The sequence below is a fragment of the Pelophylax lessonae genome (assembly GCF_965119305.1).
Source record: "Pelophylax lessonae genome assembly, chromosome: 5".
In the NCBI taxonomy this organism is placed as follows: Eukaryota; Metazoa; Chordata; class Amphibia; order Anura; family Ranidae; genus Pelophylax; species Pelophylax lessonae.
The window spans coordinates 395,074,269-395,099,241 of NC_138772.1; positions in this window are offsets into that span (position 1 = coordinate 395,074,269).

Genomic DNA, 24,973 nt, shown 5'->3' on the forward strand with positions numbered 1-24,973 from the left:
ATGCATCAGTGACACTATCCCTCTAGTCTACCTGCTGGGGACTTCCTTTCTGCACAAGGCCCCCTTTATGCAGATATCATTCCTCAGGGACACAAAACACAGAGGAGGAAGAGAAGGATTATGAGGAGGATTTCGGCAGCATGGATGTTGAGGATAGCATACAGCAGTCTCCAAGGGATGGTTTTGATTCCCCAGAAACCCCAGGTACGTGGTTGGGGAGAGGTTGCTCCTGCTGACAATGTCATCCTTAGTGACCCAGAGGAAACAGAAGCTCATGCCTCCTCCAACTTACATTGCATGGGCTCCCTGATTCTGCAAAGCTAGCTAAAGGACTCGAGGATTTGTGCTATTAAGGAGAGGGATAATTACTGGTTGGCAACCCTTCTTGATCCACGCTACAAGGGTAAAGTTGCAGAGCTCATCCTGCCTTCGCAGAGGGAGCAGAGGATGAAACATCTTGAGGAGGCCTTGAAAAAAAATGTTTGTACCACCTTTCCAGACACTGGGAGGTCAATATTCACTGGACGTGTTTTTGAGGCTTCCTTCATCCAAAGGAGGAGCGGTGGAGAAGGTGGTCGGCTGACCGATGCCTTTAAACAGTTCTTTAGTCCTCAGCAGCACCCAGGGCTGTTAAGTTTAAGTAATCATCGGCAGCATCTTCATCATATGGTGCCTGATTATCTAGGCTCAAGAGCAGACTTGGAGACCTTTCCAGGTGAGCACTTACTGGGTTACTGGGTCTTGAGGATGGACCACTGGCCAGAACTTGCTCAACATGCAATGGAGCTACTGGTCTGTCCTGCTTCCAGCATGCTTTCCGAACGGACGTTCAGTGCTGCTGGAGGTTTTGTGACAGACAAAAGGGTGTGTCTGTCCACAGACTCTGCTGACCAGCTGACTTTTATCAAAATGAACCAGTCCAGGATCAACAAGAGCTATCAAGCCCCTGATGCTGATGTAACTGATTGAATTTGTTAGGGGTCTACCATCCCTTGAAGACTGCATATGCTGCCTATCCTATTCCTCTACCTTGATTCTGATAGCTTCCAACAATGTTTTTGGTTTAGGTCACTACCAACCCCCAAGGCCTAATTTTTCTACACATGTGTGACAGGTGCATACAATTTAAATGTCGTATGTCATTTTTAACAGCAGGCCCTGTCCCTGTGCCCTGCTAACTGTGAGGGGTTATGGTGTTCAAGCACCGCAAACACCAAAGGCCCAATATTTTTTGCACCTGTATGACAAGTACATGCAGTTTCACATTTGGACCAGCGGGTCCCGTTCCTGCACCCAGCAAGAGTAAATGCGAGGGCTTGGTTATGGTGTGCAGGCACCACCAACAGCAAAGGCCCAATTTTTGCCACCTGTATAGTACATGCAATTTCAAATTTGTACGGTATTCTTACCAGCAGGTCCCATTCCTGCACCCAGCAAGAGTAACTGCGAGGGCTTGGGTACGGTGTTCAGACACCACCAACAGCAAAGGCCCAATTTTTGGCACCTCTATAGTACACGCAATTTTTCAAATTTGTATGGTATACTTACCAGCAGGTCCCATTCCTGTGCCAAGCAAGAGTAACTGTGAGGGGTTGGTTATAGTGTTCAAGCACCACCAACATCAAAGGCCCAATTTTTGGAACCTGTATGACAAGTACGTGCGATTTTAAATTTGTATGGATTTTTTAGCAGCAGGGCCTGCAACCAGCAAGAGTAACTGCGAGGGGTTACGGTGTTCTGGCACCACCAACAACCAAGGCCCAATTTTTCTGCACCTGTATGACAAGTACATGCCATTTCAAATTTGTATGTATATTTGTATATGACATTTTTTGCTTTAGAAATGTCAGTATTGCTGCAGCAGGCTACATACATCGAAGAGATGCACAACTTTACTGGCACATTCAGGGGACCCCTAGGCACGATATTTGAAGGAATTTTTCATTTTTTTAGTTTCACTTTAAGCCTCATTAAAATCAGTAAATCCCTGCTCTTTTAAAATCGATTGTTTTTAAAAAAAAAATTTTTCATTGCTACTTGTTCTCCAGGTCAGTACCTCGACCCCCATACACTTTTTTAGGGCAAAAAAACTTGCTTTTAAGCCTTCAAAACGAGGCTGTTTAATTTTCGAGGTTCGAGTCCCATAGACTTCAATGTGGTTCGTTTGTTCGAACAAACTTTTCCTCTGTTCGCGGTGTTCTGGTGCAAACCGAACCGGGGGGTGTTTGGCTCATCCCTATCTCTTATACATAGTCTTCTGTTTGTATATTATTACAGTATATAGTGTTTCCTATGCATAATATTTTGTCTGTATATTATTACAGTATACAATAAGGTCTGAGGCCCTGACAATGCAAGTCAGCCCATTGGCCACAAAAATCGGATCTCACACCCAGAATAACAACACCCTGAACACTTAGTTTGTTACATTGTTTTTAAACAAACCCCTTTTAAGAATTTGTATATTGTCTTGTATAAAGACTGGTGATATATTTTCTTACAATCTTTTGGTCAAGTGGTTATTTGACCCCAGAAGTTACATTCAAAGTCCCAAAAGTTGTTGTACATTTACATTTGAATAAAAATGGTTATGTTGGTAATGCACTGGGTTAGTGCGCCCTTTTCTTTTTTCTATTGTTTTTAAAGATTAAAAACATGCCTGGGGGTGCCCTTAATATGTCTGTCAAGTTGCATATCTATATGATGTACAGTATACAACCTACTCATACAAATCTGGCATTTACACAGAAATATAAATGCCTTTTACCTGCTGGTAAATGACAGTTCCTACTCATGTTGTTCTCTTTGTGAACAAAGCAATTGTGGAATCCTTTTATCGATACCAGACCCTTATCCCAGATGATAAATACATACGATACCATTTTTGATGAGTTTGGTATGAATGTCTCAAGCAAAAAAAAAAAAAAACAACATATAATATGCCAGACCCTTAGAGTCTAGATTCTAAGAGGGAGCCCCACAGAAACAATAAGAAAAAAAACATGTTGCATCTCCCCAAAGCTCATATCAGATACTTTTCTAAATATGAAACCTGGCAAACCAGGAAAGGCGGTGATGAGCAGCCACCCCCCCCCTGAACCTTGCCAGACCACATGCACTCCATATGGAGAAGGTACCTTCCCTGGGGGGGGGGGGGGTCCTCCTGGTAAAGCACATTGTCCACTTTGGGTCTGCGGGAGGAGGTCTTATTGAAATTGGGCCCCCAGATACCAGCCTTTCCCATCAGAGTGCATAAGGGACTCGTATTCATTCACAAAAATGAATTTTCTATAAGTAGTTTTTTGAAAAATAAAAAAAAGACCCACAATATAAATGCACCCTTAATCCCGTCGTCCAAGTTTTTTAACAACAGCACTGTCAAAGAGTTCAACAACAGCACAGGAAATTGAAAATATACACAAAAAAATGTTTAAGAGAAACATAGTAAATTCGTTATTGTACGATTATTAATTATATTTAAAATCGAATTTACAATTTCCATAAAATGTCTATTTAATGAGAAATATTTTCATATTCAGGGAAAGATCTAATTATCTAAGTATAATATGAGTCAATGATCACCTGCATGCTGAAGTATGCTGAAAAAGTATTTTACTGTTGTTTTCTGAGAAATAGTTGAGAAATAGTTGACCAATAGTTGTAAAACTAAAATTGGGTTTTTAAAATTATATTATATATTTGCCTTTGAGGATTGCCTTATCTTTCCAGCAATACATTAAGCTGTTGCTGATCCCTTCCAGAGTTTATTCTGAAAGGTTTATAACTGCAGTGTTTCCATGGATAAAGGGGATACCCTATTATATCTACAATTTATTGCTCTTCAGCCTTCTCCATTCACTCCATGACCAACAACATTCTTTATACAAGCATTCAAAGGAACGTTTGTATCCTGAGAGAGCACTACCAATGTTTCTATGTGATTACCACTTGAACTCTGAAAGGTTTTACCCCCTTTAGTGACCAGAGCATTTTTTGCTATGCAGCACTGTGCTACTTTAACTGGCAATCGCGTGGTCCTGCAATACTGTATGCAAATGAATTTTTATCATTTGTTTTCACACAAATAGAGCTTTCTTTTGGTGGCATTTGATGACCACTGGGTTTTGTTTTTTTTTGCGATATAAACAAAAAAAGACTGAAAATTAAAAAAAAAACAATATTTTCTACTTTCTAGTCATAAAGTATAGCCAATAAAATCAAATTTTATCATAAACGCAGGCCAAACTGTATTCTGCCTACAAGTCTCTGATAAGAAAAAAAAATAAATAAATAAAATTCCCAATGAGTGTATATTAATTGGTCTGTGTGAAAGTTATAGAGTCTATAAACTATGGTATGTACAGTATATTTGAAAATTGATCAGTCCTTAAGTACTGACAGCCATCTCATTTTGTGAGGCCTAAAATGCTAGGAAAGTAAACACCCCCCCCCCCCCCCCTTACCCCAAATAACACCTTTTTGAAAAGTAAACAGCCTGAGGCATTGTAATTTTTTGTCAAAATTTCTTTTACATACTATCACTAGTATGGTACAGCATCTTCATATGACTGATGTGTTAGTGATCAGGAATACTGACTGCTGACAGTATGTTAATAAAAAAAAAATGAATAATACTTTTTTATAAATTTTTTTTTTATATCAGAGTAGTTCAGAGTCATCATAGTAACACTGTACTACTCTAGGGGTGGTCAGGGATTTTATTTTTGACATTTTGTTTGTTGTTACAATGAAAATCATTATAACAGCAATGTTTTCAACTGTCATGAATGGGTTATTCATTCATGACAGCTGTGATCTGTAATTTGCTACAGCTAATCGCATGATACAGGGTGCTGTGATTGGCCCAGGTACTATGTGATAGCTGTGGGCCAATCACAGCATAGACAACTCAGCTGTTATGAATGAATTCATTCATAGCAGCTTTGTTGACATTGTGATCATGGGAGTACCGGGATCCACAATACGCTGTGTCTGTGGGCACAGTGGTCACGGAGGGGCTGGGAGGTATGCTGTGTGCTAATGCAGTGGTAATACATCCTCTTTTCAAACAGAAGCTACATTTGCCCAGGGGAGTTTAAAGGAGGCATCACACTCATAAATAACATAGTACGATTATATACCACATAGTTTAAATAGTTTTATTGAACAAATAACATATGAATGGTAAACATATTCAGTGAGAGCATATTGGACTGATCAGTGGTATCAAATACATATAAAAGTAACAGCATGGGCATACACAATAAGCAAATACATCCTCCTTTCATCTTCTACAATGTATATGTTTAATACAATTATTATGAGTCAGTTTATATATTTTTGCTTTAGGATATATTCATGCATTTTCCCCATCAGAAGGATAAAGGTAGACCTTGTTTATTAATGGGTATATCTACTATATGTTTTTATTTTGTGTTTTGTTTCTCTAAAACTATTCTACAAAAAAAAATGTTGTTAAGCTGTCAGTTGCAAATTGATATATATATTTTTTTTTTCTTTATGTTTCAACTCCTCTGGTATTCCTGTATAGTAGATATTTTTCATTGGTGAGTTCTAGAGTTGTTCTGCCTTGGGCTCTGGATGTAGGTTTGAAAAAAAAATTGTTTTTTTTTTCGCCCTTTTTTTTGCAATATAATGATATAGTATGGGCTTTGAGGTCTGTTTACAATGTTTGTTGCTGACAGTGGTTAAGATGACTCTTCTACCCAAGTTACTGTGTTATATTAGGGTTTTGGTGTACGTTTAGTAAACTGAGAAGTTTTCTCTCAGTTCACTTCTCGGCAGTTCTCAGAGAAAAAAATATCTCCTCTGGCTCCCAATTTAGAAGGCGGAGAACTTCACTTCTCACAGAGTGATCAGAGGAGAATTATTTTCTCTGAGAACTGCCGAGATCTGTGTATAACTGGGTGGACTGCTTGTAATCTCACGAGATATTGTGAGATTACAGCCGCCCCTAAGTTTAAAAAGTGAAACTAAAGTTTAAAAGAACTCGTAATGGCATGTTCTGACACATGAAAACATATCTATACACACACACACATGAACAGTATATATACATATATATACACCAGTACATACAGTATATATACAGTATATACACCAGTACACACAATATATATACACACACACCAATATATATATATATATATATATATATATATATATATATATATATATATATATGTATGTACAGTATATACACACACATACATACACCCACAAACACACATACATACATACATACATACAATATATACATTCATTTTGAACCCACTGGTGCTGTTATATAGGAAGAAAGAAGTCTTTTTCCTCTAATCACACAGCTTCTCCCCCTGATTCTCCAACTCTGAGCTGGAGAAGCAGGAAGAGGAGATCTTCAAAGAGAAGCACAGTGATAAGGTGACATCATGTGTTACTAAACTGGCAGTTTCTGTTGCAGTGAATGCAAGCCGTTTGTGTACTGAGATGAGAAGAGAATAATATGTTCTCCACTACTCTTCTCAGTAATTTAAACCGGCAATGCTCTGAGACAAGCCGTGATCATCCAGATCTCGGCTTATCTCAGTTTACTAAATATACACCTTTGCCAGTACAGGTTCCTTCACGTGTTTTGCATTCTTTCCAAGCCAAGATCCTTCCCTTCACATGGGGTGATATTAAACTGAGGGTTGCTAAACAAACCTCTTTTTGGCCCATGTTGCAATAAGGAATGGGTGGTATCCCACATATACCTAACTATTTACGAGCTGTACCAACATCCCAATTTTTTCTCCTTCAAGATCAGGTAATATCACCTGAATACCTTCCATTCTCTTAGGGTGTGGGATTTGGTCAAACATTCTGGTAAACGTCTATCCTTTCACCTTCCTTTATCCTCCTTTCTAGGTAACCCATTTTTTGGCTCCTGGATGGGAATCTCCCGGAAGGTTTTCTGGGTCATGCACAAAATTGACCCACCTGTACAATCTTCTATGTCATTCAAATCTCTTAGAGAATCATATGATATACCACCCAGACATGGGAGTAAGTCACACATGTGCAAGTCACAAGCAAGTCTCAAGTCTTAACCTTCAAGTCTCAAGCAAGTCCCAAGTTACTGTGGCGAAAAGCAAGCAAGTCAAGTAGAGTCCCTGCTAGAATTCAAGCAAGTCAAGTCAAGTAATTTATTTTGGTCAAGTCACAAATCAAGTCAAAATACTGATCTACCCCATTTCCACCTTTAAATCAGTTAAAAGTCAGTGGTCAGGAAAGGGTTTGTTTTATTTTCAACATTAACAAAACTGCTTAGTGCTTTTTTCTTGGCATATTAAAGGAACACTTTGAATGCCTAAACAGCTCAAAATCCCTTGTCCGGTCATGTTTCAACACCACAGTCACTAAAAACATGTTAAGTATTTCCATTGTTAAACATAGTAACATAGTAACATAGTTAGTGAGGTTGAAAAAAGACATCAGTCCATCCAGTTCAACCTATGATGCGTGTGTGTGTTTGCTTTTAACCGTACATTGTATACCCCTGTATGTTGTGGTCTCTAAGGTGCCCATCTAATAGTTTTTTGAAACTATTAATGCACCCTGCTGTTACGACTGCTTTTGGAAGAGAATTCCACATCCTTACCGCTCTTACAGTGAAGAACCCCTTACGCACTTTAAGGTTAAACCGCCTTTCCTCTAGTTTTAGTGAGTGGCCACGTGTCTTCTTGTATTCCCTTTCTCTGAATAGTTTGTTCCTTATGCTAGGGTCGCCAGTACAGTATTTGTACATTGATATCATATCCCCCCTCAATCCTCTCTTCTCCAGAGAGAATAAGTTCAGTGCTTGTAGTCTTTCCTCATAGCTGATGTCCTCCTTTCCCCTAATTATTTTTGTTGCCCTTCTCTGGACTCTTTCCAGTTCCAGCACATCCTTCCTGAGGACAGGTGCCCAGAACTGGACAGCATACTCCAGATGCGGCCGGACCAGGGTCTTGTAGAGCGGGAGAATAATCTCTTTACTTCTGGAGTTAATCCCCTTTTTTATACATCCCAGTATTCTGTTTGCTTTGCTTGCAGCGGCTTGGCATTGCATGCCACTGCCAAGCCTGTTGTCTACCAGTACCCCCAAGTCCTTTTCCATCTTAGACTCACCCAGAGGTTCCCCCCTTAGTGAGTAGCTTGCTTTCTGGTTTCTGGCCCCCAAGTGCATTACTTTACATTTTTCAACATGAAACCTCATCTGCCATGTAGTTGCCCACCCCGTTATTTTGTTCAGGTCCGCTTGTAAGGTTTCCACATCCTGCATAGAAGATATTGGCAAGCCTAGTTTAGTATCATCTGCAAATACTGAGATTGTACTCGATATCCCCTCCTCTAGATCATTTATGAATAAATTAATCAGGATTGGTCCCAGGACAGAACCCTGGGGGACCCCACTTTCCACACCCTCCCAATCCGAGTACTCCCCATTAATCATCACCCTCTGGACTCTCCCCTGGAGCCAGTTCTCTATCCAGGTACTCACCTTATGGTCCATACCTACCTTCCTTAGGTTGTACAGTAAGCGTTTGTGGAGAACGGTGTCAAAGGCCTTTGCAAAGTCCAGATACACCACATCCACAGGCTTTCCTTTATCTAGGTGGCAGCTCACTTCATCGTAGAAGGTTAATAGATTGGTTTGGCAAGAATGATTTTACATGAATCCATGCTGATTACTACTAATAATACCGTTTTCATTACTAAAGTCTTGTATGTGGTCCCTTAACATCCCCTCCAAAATCTTGCAGACTACAGATGTTAGGCTGACCGGCCTATAATTACCCGGGATACATCTCGGCACCTTTTTAAATATTGGTACCATGTTGGCTTTTTTCCAATCAGCTGGCACCATACCCGTCTGTAAACTATCCTTAACCACTTTACAACCGGAGGATTTTGCTGTCTTCCGTCCAGGCCACTTTTTGCGATTCGGCGCTGTGCGACTTCAACTGACAATTGCGCGGTCGTGCAACGCCGTACCCAAACGAAATTTACGTCCTTTTTCTCCCACAAACAGAGCTTTCTTTTGGTGGTATTTGATCACCTGTGCGATTTTTACTTTTTGCGCTATAAACAAAAAAAGAGCGTTTATTTTGAAAAAATAACAATATTTTTCACATTTTTTTATATGAAATTCCCCCCAAAAAAGATGTAAAAACCAATTTTTTTAAAAGTTTTTTGCCAATTTGTTTTATGCTACATATGTTTGGTAAAAAAAATCGCAATAAGCGTATTTTGATTGGTTTGCGCAAAAGTTATTGCGTTTACTAACAAAGGGAAAGATTTCTGTCATTTTTGGTGTTTTTTTTTTAACGCGTAATGGCGGCGATCTGCGATTTTTTTTGCGGGACTGCGACATTGCGGCGGACAGACCGGACCCCTGACTGACATTTTTGACACTTTTGGGGGTACCAGTGACATTACTGCAGTAATCAGTGCTATATATATGCACTGTTACTGTAAAAATGACACTGGCAGGGAAGGGGTTAATTTTATTGGAGAGGGAGGGGTTAATGTATGCCTGGTGCTTACTGACGTGTAGGGGGGGAGGTGACTATGTGATTCATGGACAGATCGGATGTCCAGCTATGCTGAACAGTCCGATCTGTCACTCCCTGTCACTATGGAGATCCGCCCGCTGTGTTTACACACAGCGGGCGGATCTCCAGACTCGATCCCCGACGATCGGGTAAGAGCAGCGGCGATCGCCGCTGCTCCTCCCCTGGCCCGACTCCCGCTGTGAATGAAAACAGCGGGAGCGAGCCTCCGGCGGCGCGCAAGCGCCGCCCAGAAGGGGAGGAGTCCAGTCACGTTAATACTACGTGACTGGACGGGAACGAGCCACACTGCCGCAGTACTATTACCGTAAGCGGTAGTAAAGTGGTTAAAGATCAAGAATAATGGTCTGGCAATCACCTGGCTGAGCTCTTTAAGAACCCTCGGGTGCAAGCCATCCGGTCCCGGGGATTTATTTATGTTAAGTTTCTCTAGTTTAGTTCTAAGTCTATCTTCTGTTAGCCATGGTGGCACTTCCTGAGGTGTGTTGTTTAGTTCGGCCTTAAAAGCTAGGTTCGTGTAGCCCCCCGATTCTTTTGTGAAGACTGAAGAGAAGAAATGATTTAACACTTCCGCCTTTTCTCTGTCCTCAGTGGCCATATTTCCTTTGTCATCTTTTATGGGGCCAATGTGTTCTGGCCTCGCTTTAGGACACAGCCAGTGTCCTAAAAATCAGAACACACTGAGGTGTTTTAAGTGACTGTGGTGTCAGAAACATAACAGGCACATTAATTTTGCTTTAACACATCTTGAGAAAATCCAAATATTTAATAACTTAAAAAAGTAAAGTTATTTCGAGTCATATGTCTCAAGTCAAAGTCAAGTCTCAAGTCAAAGTCAAGTCTCAAGTCATAAATACCAAGTCAAAGTCAAGTCGAGTCTTTTATTCATTTTAGTCAAGCAAGTCTCAAGTCCTCAAACTGGTGACTTAAGTCTGACTTAAGTCAAGTCATGTGACTCGAGTCCCCCACCTCTGATACCACCTGTAGAGATTTTTCAATGTCTTGAAATTAAATATTAGGCACCTTCTTTGCTATTAAACCTAAATAATCAGTGCCGCACAACACTACCTCCTTGTTACACCAGTTGCGAAGTATGTGATACTTACAAAAATAAAGCTATAACATATCTCCACATCCTTAATATAGAAAAAAATATAATCATAAATATTTTTCACATTTTTTGCTGCTAAAGTTTTTTTTTTAGTCCACCATATAATAGTGTCTGTATTGTGTAATCTTCAATTTAAAAAATCACACTGTGTTTCTTTTACTGTACAGTACAATCCTAAAACCTTACATTTATTCTCTCACCTTCATGATCTGACCCACATAACGAGGTCAAATGCGCCTTCCCCTTTCAATAGGGTCTCTTAACTACGACAAATAGCTCAATCGATCTCCATCCTCCCCCACCCAAAGAAAGAATGCTGTCGTTCATAGCACTCTCTGCATTCCCATCATTATCTTATTAAAGATATTTAAAAAGTCACTCACATAAAACAGTGCACTAAACTGGTGCACTTCAGAATATAAGCATTCCACTCATTTCTGGTTGTTCAGTGTGATGTCATTGGCTCCTCCCTATCACCACATCACGTGAATTTGTCAAGTGACTATTATCTTGTCATAGTAAAGATAGTGATAGTGATAGAGCAACCCATATACAGTACATCAGGCTGTTTAAGTATTCTGCCAAAGAGCAGCATTCTGGAAGTTTGGGGTCAGCACCATAGTTCCATATGGTTTAAGCAAGATGACTTTAAAATTTTCCTTGTAAGCCTCTGTACTATGTATCAAAAGTGACTGAATACCACAAACATTTAAAACATGTTTGCATTAAAGACAATAAATGGCTTTTAAAAACAATAAAGTGTACTGTATTATTAAACAGTATACTGTAGTTTTTTTTAGTGGTTGCTTCATGTATACAGGGCTTTCATCTCTCTTGCTTATTCAATTTTAAATGCCACTACCTAAGATCCCCCAAAAAAATTTGGGTTCAAGTTATTCAAATGAAAGACAAAACAAAGTTTTACTGGTTCACTCTTGTGACCAAAATATACTTTGCAAAGTACATAATTTTCTTGCCCTTCATTACAATAATAATATTTTCTACACCAACGAACACCCCCCCCCCCGGTTTGGTTCACGCCAGAACATTCGAACATCGTGAAAATTCAGTGCCGAACAACAAACCCCATTGCAGTCTATGGGACCCACACTGGAAAAAGTTCCCATTTTAAAAGCTGATATGCAAGTTATTGGCATACAAAGGGTATAGGTGTCTGTGTACTGCCCTGGGGGGTATGTATCAATGAAAAAAACGTTTGTAAAAAACATAATTTTTAAATGAGCAGCGATTTACTGATGTTTAAAATGAAACAATAAAAATAAAAATTATTTTAAATATAGTGCCTAGGGGGGTCCACTTAGTCTGCCTATAAAGTGGCGCATTTGTACCATGTATGGAACCTGCAGCAGCAATTTTGCCATTTACATAGCCAAAACATTTCCCTGCAAGCTTTCTTTATTTTATAAACAATGGCTTGGGGAGCCAGTCTGCATGATGAAGCCACAATTTATTGCACTCGGAACAAGATTCAACATTTTTTGGATAAATTCTGGTGTATGTTTCACAGACTTTAAATAGAAGTAACAGGTGCAGAAAAATTGGGCTTTGGGTGTTGGTGGCACCTTCACACCATAACCCTAATGAGGTACTTTTGATGAAAGCAAGAATTGGCCATGCTGTCAAAAATTTAAATTATATGCACCTGTCAAACAGGTGTGGAAAAATTGGTCCTTGGATGTTAATTGTGCTTATGAAACCTTTACCAAAAAAAAAATCAACACCCACAAAGCTAGACAGTGTATACAGTCTTGCAGAGATTCCAGATCCAGAAAACACTTAATCAGGGACATCAGGGGCTTGATAGCTGCTGCTAATCCAGGACTCATTCATTTTGATAAATATCAGCCGGTCAACAGAATCAGTAGACAGACGTGCTCTTTCATCTGTTACGAAACCCCCAGCACTGCACTGCAGCACTGAATGTTCATTTGGAAAGCATGCTGGATGCAGGGCAGCCCAGCAGCTCAATTGCATACTGGGCAAGTTGTGGCCAGTGGTCTATTCTAATGACCCACTAACCCAGTGGATCATCATCTGGAAAGTTCTCCATGTCTGTTTTTGCCCCTAGATAATCTCCCACAATATGATGCAGACGCTGCCGATGGGATGTGGAAGATAACAGCCTTGAGTGCTGAGGACTAAAACTTTTTTAAAATGCATCAGTGAGGCTGCCCTCTTCTCCACCACTCCTCTGTTGACTAAAATAACCCTCAAAACTAGCTTTTAATGAGACTGTAACCTAGCAGAATCTGGAAAGGCATTACATAAACTCCTCTTTAAGGTGTCTTCAGGATATTTCATCCTGTGACCCCTCGGTAGTGATCGGCGGAACACCCCTGGCTCAGTTTGTACCAGAACACCGCAAACAGGGGAAAAGTTTGTTAGAACATGCAAACTACAATGAAGTCTATTGGACTCGAACATGAAAAATCAAAATTCTTCTTTTTAAAGGCTTAAATGCATGTTATTGCCCAAAAAAAGTGTATGGGGACCCGGGTACTGCCCTGGGGGACATGTACCAAGCAAACATTTTTGATCGTTTTTACAGGAGCAGTGATTTTAAAGATGCTTAAGGTGAAACAATAAAAATGAAAAATTGCTTTAAATATTGTGCCTGCGGGGTCCCCTTAATGTGCCTGTAAAGTGGCACATTTGTGCGATGTATGTAGCCTGCTGCAGCAATACTGACATTTCTAAAGGAAAAAATGCCATTTAAACTTGTTTGAGGCTTTAATGTATTGTCGGCTCCCAGCAATACAGATTAAAAAAATGAATAAAAACGGTGCCAAAATTGAAAAAAAAAAAAAAACCCAGCGTGGGGTCCCCCCCCCCAAAATCCATACCCAACCCTTATCTGAGCAAGCAGCCTGGCTGGACAGGATAAAGGGGGGGCCAGCACCCCCCCTGAACCATACCAGGCCACTTGCCCTCAACATGGGGAGGGTGCTTTAGGGTGTCCCCAAAGCACCTTGTCCCCATGTTGATGGGGGCAAGGGTCTCTTCCCGACAACCTTTGGCTGTGGTTGTGGGGGTCTGCGGGTGGGGGTTTTCGGGATCTGGAAGCCCCCCTTTAACAAGGGGGCCCCCAGATCCGGTGCCCCCCCAATGTAAATGGATATCGGGTACATCGTACCCCTACCCATACACCAAAAATGTGTACAAAAAAAATAAATACAAAAGACAGTTTTTGACAAGTCCTTTATTAAAAAGGAAAAATAAAAAAAATAGTGTCCCCCGATGTAAATCCATCATCGCCTGCCGCACCCGAAAAAGAGAAAAAAAAAAAAAGAACCTTCTGCTTCTCAAGACGCCTCCTGCGTAATGAGCTGTTTGAGTTTGACAGCTTTTTTATAGTAATCTGACGTCACGACCACCCCATAATGCACTGCTCAGGTGCAGTGAATAAATTACTGACATCATCAGAAGGGGCAGTGCCACTGGGTTGTGTCCCCGCCCCTTTCCTATAAAAGAGCTGTCACAGCTCCAGCAGCATATTATGCCAGTAGCTTCTCAAGAGGCTGGAGCATGTTTTTTTTTCTATTTTTCGGGTGCGGCGGCGGGCGAACTTCCAGCGAATGGCAATATTTGTTTGTGTGTTTAGCAAACACACGAACGCCTGATGTTCGAATCAAACTTACATTCGACTCGAACTCGAAGCTCAACCCTACCCCTCTGTAGGGATGGGATGAGTTCCGAGACTTTTCCCTTGTAACAGTTGTCAAAGAGGGTTATCAACCAACAGTGATCCCCCTCCTTGATGCAACAAATTCTCAGATCCTTTCGCAGGCTTTGAAGAATGAGGGGGCCCATGCACCACAAGTTTGTGGAAGCATGAGAAGCAGAGTCCTCTGGGTCACTGAGGATTACAGTATCTGGAACTGCATCCTCCCAGCCACGTCCTACTTCCAAGGGTTCTGGGGACAGAAAACCATCTCTTAAGGTTTGACTTTTGTCTTCCTTTAGTTCCAAAACTGTCAGAATCCTCCTCTTCCTCCTTCTCCTCTTGTGACCTCTGTGGTGTTGCAAGAGTGGTGTCTTCATAAAGCAGGCCTTGAGAGGAAAGGAAGTCCTTCTCTTCTTCCTGCTGCTCTGTGTCAAGTACCCTGTCCATAATGCCATGCAGAGTCTGCTCCAGCAGGAACACAACAGGAATTGTGTCACTGATGCATGCATTGTCACGGCTTACCATCCTTATTGCCTCCTCCAATGGTGACAGTACAGTGCATGCATCCTTTATTAGCAGCCATTGGGGTGGGGGAAAAAGCCGACCTGCCCTGAGCCTGTTTTTGTGTCATGCTCATACAAGTACTCGTTTACGGCCCTATGCTGCATGAGCAGCCACTGCAGCATTGCAAAAGTTGAGTTCCACCTGGTAGGCATGTTACAAATTAGGCGGTTTACAGGCAGTTGGAATTCTTGCTGAATTTCAGCCAACTGAGCGCTGGCTGTGTATGACTGCCTTAAATGGTTGCAGACTCTTCTGGCCTGCTTAAGCAGATCTTTCAACCCTGGTTGCCTGTTTAAAAAATGCTGCACCCAAAACAAAACAAAAAAAATAAAAAATGCTGCACCACCAAACTGAGGACATGTGCCAGGCAATGTGTCCACTTTCCCTGCAAAGGGCAGACAGGAGGTTAGTGCCACTATCGTACACCACCATTCCTTGCTCTAGCTGGCTTGACGTGAATCACCTCTGGGCCTCCCCCCTGCAGAGTTGAAAGAACTTCTTCTCCGGTGTGACTCCTGTCCCCTAGACAGACCAGCTGAAGCACTGTATGGCATTCTTTAGCCTAACTCAAAGAATAACCACTTGAAAGCTTAGGGGTACTGGTGATTCATAGGACAGTTCATTAGAGGAGGGCATTGAGGAGGAAGGGGTGGAGCTGACTAATCTCCCATCATCACCACCAGCTGTATGGAGACATGGCAGCAAAACAAGCTCCAGCACTAAGCCCTGTCCTGCATCCTTATGAGTTGCAAGCAGAGTTACCCTGTATGCTATGAATAAAAAAATATATCGTCTCTGACTATGCTTGCTGGACCACGTGTCAAAAGTAACGTGGACCTTGCGACTGACTGCCTTGTCCAATGATGCCACAACATCGCCTCCAATGTGATGGTACAGAGCTGGAATGGCCTTACATGCAAAGAAATGGTGACTGGGAACCTGTCTTTATGGTACAGCACATTGTGCAAATTCATTGACGGGGCAGAATTCACCAGACGGAAAGGCAGGAGTTGTAAAACCAGAAGTTTTGACAAACTGGAATTTTGACTCTGGGCACGTGGGTGGTAGTGACTGTATTTTTTTCACTGCAGCAGCTGGGGAAGAGACATTTTCCTGCTATAATCTTCAGCTGTTGGTGTGCTGCTGGCAGACGTGTTGTAAGGACCTGTGACATCTTTTGCTTTACCATCATCCCTGTCATTGGAGACAACTGAGAGGTCATGAGTAGGGATGATCGAACTTTTCAAAAGTTCGGTTCAGCCAGAACATCCGAACTTCCCGAAAGTTCGGCCTGGATTTCAGAACCCCATTGAAATCAATGGGACACGAACTTCGGTAATCAAAAAACACCATTTTGAAGCCCTAAAACCCAATAAATGCCCCTAAAAAGTGCCTAGGGTTCTGGGTCATGCCCCAGGGACTATTAATCACACAAAAAAAGTTCTTAAAAATTGTCATTTTTGATAGAGAGCCAATTATTGAAAAATTTAAAAAAAAAATGAGATTTTTTGATTTTTGACTTTGGATTTAGTGTCTGGGGGGGGGGGGGGGTCTAAAAAGTGTACCTGTGAAGTTTCAGCTCTGTAGCATGTCCAGAACCAGAAAAAAAGTTTGTTTGTATTATGTCACTTATAGAACAGGGTTATGGCTTCGCTATTTTCACACCTATATATATGTAAGTGTAAAAATACATACAAGTATGTGTGTATATATACCACTATACACAAGTTCAGATGTTTTGCCTGCCTCCAGAAACCCCCAAAAAATGCCTGCAACAACACACCTGGGCATTTTTTTTTTTTGGCGCTAGCGTTTTTCTGGGCATTTTTTTGGGTTCTTTGGAGGCAGGCAAAACATCTGAACTTGTGTATATGGTTATATATACACACATACTTATATGTATATATACACCTAGACATATATAGGTGTGATAGTAGCAGAAATATATGCTTGCGCTAATTAAATAATTAACATTAATATGGCTCTGCTCCTATAACACCTATATATGTGTAAGTGTAAAATACATATAAGGGTGTGTGTACATATATACCCCTATACAGAAGTTCAGATGTTTTGCCTGCCTCCAAAAACCCCCAAAAAATGCCTGCAACAACACACCTGGGCGTTTTTTTTGGCGCTAGCGTTTTTTGGGCATTTTTTTGGGTTCTTTGGAGGCAGGCAAAACATCTGAACTTCTGTATAGGGGTATATATGTACACACACCCTTATATGTATTTTACACTTACACATATATAGGTGTTATAGGAGCGGAGCCATATGCTTGTTAATTATTTAATTAGTGCAAGTATAATTGTTCTGCTCCTTTCACACCTATATATGTGCAGGTGTATATATATAAACATGGGTGTGTATATATACCCCCTATACACATGTTCAGATGTCATGCCTGACTCCAAACATGTCCTTAAAAAAATCCCTATCAACGCCTGCAGCCAAAAAGCAAGCTGACGGGTGAGAAGCCATATCAGTGCTCTGAATGTGACATAAGAGAAACGATCTTTTCTCTATAGCAGTCACTCTGACATGGGAGGGTTTGGTCACCCTGCCATAGCAGTCAGTGTCAGTTCACCCTACACTACATTACGGTCACCCTGGCACTTAACACTTTCCCTACAGAAACTAATTTTTTGCATCTAACTAAAGTGTAAAAGAGCACTCTAACTACACTAGATATCCCTTTCCTCACACTAATAAATGCTAAATGACACTTTTGAAGCAAATTCAACAGAACTGCTTCCACTCTCTTCCATGTCCCTGTATTACAATGCTAGTAATTTACTGGGGCTAGCTTATATACTGGGGGGTGTATTCACTAATTATTGGTCTAGGGACCCCCTAGTCACTCCAATCACATTCCTAGCATTCTCCTGCCCCCTCAATTGGCTTTTACTAATGGTTCTGGTCCAATCACGGGCTTTTAAAGCCCATTTCCTGTCCCATTGCATTTTGGTCGGTTCTGGTTGCCGAATTCCGAACTTTTTCAGCAAAAAGTTCTCAATTCGGCCGAACCTCGAACAGCCAATGTTCGGGTCGAACCGATGGTCGACCCGAACCGTTCGATCATCCCTAGTCATGAGATATAGCAGGGTAGACCTGAAAGGTAAGGAGTGAGGAGGAGCAGAATTGCATCCCTTTTGCGTGGCTTTCAGGTGCTCTTGCCAATGGGCTGAGTGGTGGGGTGTTAAATGCCTGTCAAACATGTGGTACCCAAATGGCTGGTATTTTTGCCATGCTTAATCTACTTGAGGCAAAGTTTGGAAATTAAAATAGTGAGATCAGCTGCACATGTGCTAAAAAAAGGCCCAGACAGCTGAGCTGTGGGAGGTGGTTCATTAAATAACAACTCATATGATAGAATAGGGTGGTTGCTCTCTACTCTTCTATGATGGCTGCCTCATTGGTGATGTGCCTCACCCTCACTTTCCTCCTCTGCTCTATCTGGCACCTGAATCATGTCAGTAAACTCATAACCATCATCCTCTGGATCACTGGATCCAACTTGGCAACACACTGTGGCTGGGGGAACATGACTACCAATTTGTTGTTTATCAGTGTTCTCCCCTCTCTGAAGACTCATGTTCCTACCTTCCTCAGAACCAACATCAGAATCAAATAATGCCTGCGCATCATCAGGGAGCAAGTGGCTGGTGCTTTGTTCATATAACTCAGCTGACTCCTCAATGCCTGATGATGGGGCTATGACAGGAGTAGCTGTGGACAAGAAGGCAGAATAAGCCACTCTGGCAGCTGGGGTGAACTTCACACTTGTCTCTGCTTGGGTGATAGAGGAAGAGGATGGTTTAGTAAGCCAGTTCACCACCTCCTCTGCATGCCGTTGCTGGATAGCATGGGCAACATCACTAAACAGAGCAAATGGCACCCTGCCTGAGGATGGTCCATGTCCACCTTTGCCTATGGACACAGATGCTTCTGGCTCCTTCACAGTGCCATGGGAACATCTTCCTCTCCTTCTTGGCATCCCAGACATGATGGGGGCTTATTACAGAAATATAATAGAGACAGGGAAATGTGTAGCTGGATGAACTTTAATCAATGGAAAGTGATGTTTGGTGCACTTTTAACTTGAGTAATTACTACACTGGCACACTCTACTGACACACTACAATATACTGCAGTAAAACTGCACAGACGCACTTCAATATACTGCAGTAAAAGTGCTCTAACATACTTTAATATACTGCAATAAAAGTGCACTAATGCATTTCAATATACTGCAGTAAATGTATACAAACGCACTTCAATATTTTGCAGTAAAAGTGCACTAACGCACCTTTTATAGTTTGGGGTTGGACTATGAGTAATTAGCCATGATTTTAGAGAGTCATCATGACTGTATCCAATCATGGTTCTGACAGTGCTATGTACCTTGATTGGGCAAAACCTTCATCACTTCAACCAATCAGGGCTTCTAATGCGTCGTGTGGCACGCAGTGCATTGTGGGGCATTTGACTCGGCTGAACAAACGATCGAACGCTCCAACAATTCGGGTGTTCACCGAATGGGTGAACAGCCAATGTTTGGGCCAAACTCATGCTTGGCCCGAACTGTTCACCCAACACAATCTATTTATTAATCAAAGTGTCAATCAGTTATTAATTTCAGCAAATTCCAAGCTGGTAAACCTAAACCTAAGTTGTGAATAACCTGTGCATTTAATGTTAAAATTAGATCACTTTGCAAGTGTCATATTTCAACAGTGTATTCATATGTCAGGATTAATAATTGCTTCAGGAGTTTCAGACCCACCTCCCTCAGGCTGTCAAGAAATAAGCCACAATGTCAAAAAAGTGTATTTTCCCACAGGAAAGAAATATCAGATACTGCATATTACAAGTTATAGTTCAATATACTCATTATCCTTTATATGTGAGGTTATTCCCCTTAACTCAATCATCAGATGTATTATAAATTGTACTTAAACCTTCTACTTTTCAAACTTCAAGACTTTGAATTTGACTTCAATCTAAAAATAGAATGAATTTATTCTCCTTAAGTCTGACATTTAACACCTATACCTCTATTCTGAAACCACACAGAAACATACAAATGGGTTTTAGAATATAAAAAGTAAGCCCTTATGGTATTGTAAAATGTTTTTAAAAATAAAATTGTCAACAAAAAATTAGCATCAAAGCAAAATATACTTTGTAAATAGTGATGGGCCGAACACCCCCCCCCCCCCCCCTGTTCGGTTTGCACCAGAACATCTCAAACAGGGAAAAAGTTTTAGCAAACATGAGAACTCTATTAAAGTCTATGGAACACGAACATGAAAAATCAAAAGTCCTCTTTTTTTTTTTTCAATCAATACATTTTTATTTGCATTTAAAAAAAAAGGAAAACATACATGAGAACAAGAAAAACATCAACGTGATGTAGGTAACATTAGAAACAACAGTGTAGTGGAACATCTTCCATGGTGAACTTATAGAGTGCATATGGAATTTAGCAAGTACAGTACAAGAAATGTATCATAGTAATGTCTTAGTAATATATCACACAAGTCTATTTCCGACTGACTGGAAGAGGAAAGGGGTAGCAACAACTGCCTCCAGGCCGTAACCCCGAAGGGAGCAATGACACCAGGTCAGAGGCAGCGGGTGTCTCCCTCCTCATTTTAAAGGCTTTTATGTCCTCATTTCAAAAGTCCTCATTCATTTTAAAGGCTTTTATGCAAGTTATTGCCATAAAAAGTGTACGGGGATCTGGGTTCTACCCTGGGGGACATGTATGAATGCAAACATTTTTTTAAAAAAATTGTTTTTACAGGAGCAGTGATTTTTATGATGCTTAAAGTGAAACAACAAAAATGAAAAATTCCTTAAAATATTGTGCCTGGGGGGTCCCCTTAGTCTGCTGGAAAGTGGCGCATCTGTACGATGTATGGAGCCTGCTGCAGCAATACTGACATTTCTAAAGGAAAAATGTCATTTAAACTTGCTCTTGGCTGTAATATATTGCCGACTCCTGGCAGTACAGATAAAAAAAAGGAAAAAAAAATGGCATAGGGTCCCCTCCCAGTCCATACCAGACCAGAAGGGGAATCTCACGCCCCATGCTGGGTGTAGGGACAGGCCCTGCCATGAAAAATTAGATACGAAATTGAAATTGCATGAACTTGCCATAAAGGTGGAGAAAAATTGGGCCTTTGGTGTCGGTGGTGCCTGAACACCGCAAACCCTCACAGTTACTCTTGCTGGGCACAGGGACAGACCCTGCTATTAAAAATTAGATACGAAATTGAAATTGCAGTAACTTGCAATACAGGGGCAGAAAAATTGGGTCTTTGGTGTCGGTGGTGCCTAAACACTCTAAACCCTCACAGTTATTCTTGAAGGGTGCAGGGACAGGCCCTGACATTAAAAATTAGATACGAAATTGAAATTGCAGTAACTTGCAATACAGGTGCAGAAAAATTGGGCCTTTGGTGTCGTGGCGCCTGAACACCGTAAACCCTGGCAGTTACTCTTGCTGGGTGCAGGCTACAGGGAGAGGCCCTGCTGTTGAAAATTACATACAAAATTTAAATTGTATGCAAGTACAGAAAAATTAGGCCTTGGGTGACCTAAACGAAAAACATTGTTGGAAGCTAGCATAATCACAATTAAGGAATAGTATAGGCAGCATATGCAGCCTTCAAGGGATGGCAGACCCATAGCAAATTCAATCAGTTACATCAGCATCAGGGGCTTGATAGCTGCTGTTGATCCTGGACTGATTAATTTTGATAAAAGTCAGCTGGTCAACAGGGTCTGTGGACAGATGCACTCTTTTGTCCGTCACAAAACCTCCAGCAGCACTGAATGTCCATTCGGAAAGCACTCTGGAAGCAGGACAGGCCAGTAGCTTGATTGCATATTGAGCAAGCTCTGGCCAGTGGTCCATCTTCAAGACGCAGTAACCCAGTGGATGCTCAGTTGGAAAGGTCCCCAAGTCTGGTCTTGCCCTTAGATAATCATGCACCATATGATGGAGACGCTGCTGATGGTTGCTAAAACAGCCCTGGGTGCTGAGGACTAAAGAACTGTTTAAAGGCATTGGTCAGCCGGCTGCCTTCTCCACCACTCCTTATTTAACTGAACGATGCCTCAGAAACACATCCAGAGAATGTTAACCTCCCAGTGTCTGGAAAGGTGTTGCACAATTTTTTCTTTAAGGCGTCCTAAATATGTTTCATCCTCTGCTCCCTCTGTGAAGGCAGAATGAGCACTGCAACTTTTCTCTTGTAATGTGGATCATGAAGGGTTTCCAATCAGTAATTATCACTCCCCTTGATAGCAGGAATCATTGGGTCCTTTCACAGGCTTTGCAGAATCAGGGAGCCCATGCAGCGTAAGTTTGAGGAGGCATGAGCTTCTGAGTCCTCTGGGTCACTCACTAAGGATGACATTGTCAGGAGCAACCTCTCCCCAACCACGTACAACCTCTGGGGTTTCTGGGGAATTAAAACCATTCCTTTGAAGACTGCTGAATGCTATCCTCTACATCCATGCTGCCACAATCCTCCTCTTCCTCTTCCTTCTGTGTGTTTTGTGGCCCCAAAAGAATGATATCTGGATAAAGGGGGCCTTGTGAGGAAAGGAAGTCCTCCTTTTCCTCCCGCTGTTCTGCCTCAAGTGCCCTGTTCATGATTCCGTGTGCTCCAGCAGGAAGACTAGTGGGATAGTTTCACTGATGCATGCATCGTCCCGGCTCACCATCCTTGTGGCCTCCTCAAATGGTGACAGGACAGTGCATGCATCCTTTATCAAATGCCACTGGCGTGGCAGAAAGAAACCAAGCTCCCCTGACCCTGTTCTTGTGCCATACTCACACAGATACTAATTGATGGCCCTCTGCTGCATGTGCAGCCGCTGCAGCATTGCCGATGTTGAGTTCCATCTGGTGGGCATGTCACAAATGAGGCAGTTGGTGGGCAGGTTAAATACCCGTTGAATGTCAGATAGCCAAGCACTGGCATTGTATGAACGCTGGAAATGGCCAAAGACTTTTCTGGCCTGCCTCAGAAGATCTTGTAAGCCCGGGTACCTGTTCAAGAAATGCTGCACCACCAAATTCAGGACATATGCCAAGCATGGAACATGTGTCAAGTGTCCCTGATGGAGGGCGGAGAGAAGGTTGGTGCCATTGTCGCATACAACCATTCCTGGCTCAAGCTGCCATGGCATCAACCATCTGGCCCGGTGTGGCTCCTATCCCTTAGACAGACCAACTGAAGCACTGCATGGCATCCTTTAGCCTGACTGCTTGCATAGCCCCTTGAACTCTTAGGGATCACTGCTGGTTCAGAGGACAATTCAGCTGAAGAGGAAATAAAGGAAGAAGAAGAGGAGGGGTGGAGTAGCTAGATGTGGCAGAACCAGCACCAGCTTTATGGAGGCATGGTGGCAGAACAAGCTCAAGCACTGAACCCTGTCCTGCATTCTTTCCAGCTGCCAGCAGAGTTGCCCAGTGCGCCGTGAAGGAAATGTAACATCCCTGTCCATGTCTGCTGGACCAAGAGTCAGCAGTAATGTGAACCTTCCTGCTGACTGCTCTGTCCAACGAGGCCAAGACACTACTTTCCACATGATGGTAGAGAGCTGGAATGGCCTTGCGCAAAAAGAAATGTCTTTTTGGAACCTGCCACTGTGATACAGCACATTCTGCAAATTCACAAAAGTGGGCAGAGTCTACTAATTGAAAAGACAGCAATTGTAGTGCTAGCAATTTGACCAAGTTAGCATTTAGACGTGGAGCATGTGGATGGCTGGGACAGTATTTTTTTTCTATGGTTCAGCAATATGGGTAGTTAACTTTGCCTGCTGGTAAAATCAACAGGTGGTGTACTGCTAGTAGATTGGGTGCAAGTATCTGTGGCACCTTTTGCTATACTATCATCCCTCTCAATACAGTTATTTGAGAAGACATGAGGTATAGTAGGGTTAGAGATCAAAGATGAGGAGCAAGGTGACGTATGCTTTTTTTATGATGTAGCTCTTTCAGGTGCTGTTGCCAACGGACTGCATGGCAGGTCATCATATGTCTTGTCAAGCATGTGGTGCCAAGCGGCTGGTGTTCTAGGCAAGCTTGATCCGCTTCAGACAGATATTGCAAACAGCAACGCTGCGGTCTACTGCACATGTTTTGAAAAAACCCACACTAACGAACTTTTGGAAGTTCATGGGGAGTTAGCAGCACCCTGCACCTGTGGAGCTCTGTGGTGTGGTGCAATAGGTTGGCTACTCCTAGGCCGGCCCCTGGAGCACATCCTGCCTCGTTGGAGCTGTGCTAATTCCTCCTCCTCACTTTCCTCCTCTATTCTCTCAGGCACCCAAGTACAGTTAGTGACCTCATCATCCCCTCCCTCCTCATCACTGGAGCAAACTTGGCAGTATGCTGCAGCTGTGGGAACATGACTGCTATTTTCTTGTCCGTCATTATCACCCCCTCTCTCTAGGCTCACGTTATTCCCTTCATCAACCTGGGAACCAACATCAGAACACTCTAATTGCTGCGCATCCTCAAATTAAAGCTTTGCCCAATCAGGGCACAGAATGCACTGTGCGTTAATAAAATAATTAACAGGCATAGGGCTCCGCTCCTATAACACCTATATATGTGTATGTGTATATATACATATAAGTGTGTGTGTATATATACCCCTATACAGAAGTTCAGATGTTTTGCCTGCCTCCAAAGACCCCAAAAAAATGCCCAAAAAAAACCCGCCTGCAATAACACACCTGGGCGTTTTTTTTTGGCGCAGGCATTTTTTTGGGCATTTTTTTGGGGTCTTTGGAGGCAGGCAAAACATCTGAACTTCTGTATAGGGGTATATATACACACACACTTATATGTATATATACACATACACATATATAGGTGTGATAGGAGCGGAGCCCTATGCCTGTTAATTATTTCATTAGCGCAAGCATAGTGTTCTGCTACTTTCACACCTATGTATGTGTAGGTGTATATATACATACATGTGTGTG